The sequence below is a fragment of the Castor canadensis genome, chromosome 6, assembly GCF_047511655.1.
Source record: "Castor canadensis chromosome 6, mCasCan1.hap1v2, whole genome shotgun sequence".
Classification (NCBI taxonomy): domain Eukaryota; kingdom Metazoa; phylum Chordata; class Mammalia; order Rodentia; family Castoridae; genus Castor; species Castor canadensis.
This window is the reverse complement of record NC_133391.1, coordinates 39,999,775-40,000,749: the sequence shown is the minus strand read 5'-3', so window position 1 is coordinate 40,000,749 and position 975 is coordinate 39,999,775. Positions and strand designations below refer to the sequence as shown.

The 975-nt window shown below is 34.4% G+C and overlaps 1 non-coding gene across 1 annotated transcript; it reads right to left on the bottom strand.

The window, feature by feature from the left end:
- Positions 1 to 868: 868 nt before the first annotated feature.
- Positions 869 to 975, bottom strand: LOC141424380 (U6 spliceosomal RNA). The gene has a single exon (XR_012449318.1). It is a non-coding gene; the product is annotated as a U6 spliceosomal RNA (small nuclear RNA).

The following is a 975-nucleotide window of genomic DNA, read 5'->3' as shown; positions in this document are numbered from 1 at the left end:
GTGTTTATACAGTGCTTCTATGGTTTCCTTTATTTCTTCTTTTGCTTTTTCAAATTCTCTATTTTTGTTGTCTTGGAATTTCTTGAGTGTCTCCTGTACATTTTGTTTGACCCTATCCAGTATCATCTCTATAAAATTCTCATTGAGTACCTGCAGTATGTCTTCTTTTAAATTATTCTTGTGGGCTTCATTGGGTCCTTTGTCATAGTTTATCTTCATTTTGTTGGAGTCTGGATCCGAGTTTCTGTTTTCTTCATTCCCCTCTGGTTCCTGAACTAATTTTTTGCTGTGGGGAAACTGGTTTCCCTGTTTTTTCTGTCTTCCCATCATTGTCTTTGGTGTTGTTACTGTCCCTGTACTGTGTGCAATTAAGTATTTTCTAGCTTGTAATAATAACAATGGTAATATTTAGAATGGAGGGGTGAGCTGAGATGGAAAGCAAGAAGTTAAAGGGGAAAACAAATACACAGACAAGAGGGAGAAAGCAGAACAAGGTTTCAGACAGAAAGTTTCAAAAGTATAAACAGGGAGCGTTAGTGTACTAATTGACAGTAAGCTGAACAGACATTAGAGAGACAGAGAGAGGATTGAAAATCAAAAATAAAAAAATAAAGATAAGAATAAAAATAAAAAATAAGTAAATGAAAGGAATATCTATATATAAAAATGAATTAAAATAAAATGGAAAATAGAAAATTAAAAAAAAACCCAAAAAACCAAAAAACCAAAAAACCAAAAATCCTCCAAGTTCAAATGTAGTGAAGTTTCAGTCTTAATAATTTGGGTGTCCGTCTCAGTCTCCAATCCTGGAGATGGTGCCTCAGATGTTGTTCTGTAGTTGTCTCATCAAAGGGGACGCATAAAATAGAAAAATATGTAATGCTTCATGAATTTGTGTGTCATCCTTGTGCAGGGGCCATGCTAATCTTCTCTGTATCATTCCAATTTTAGTATATGTGCTGCCAAAGTGAGCAC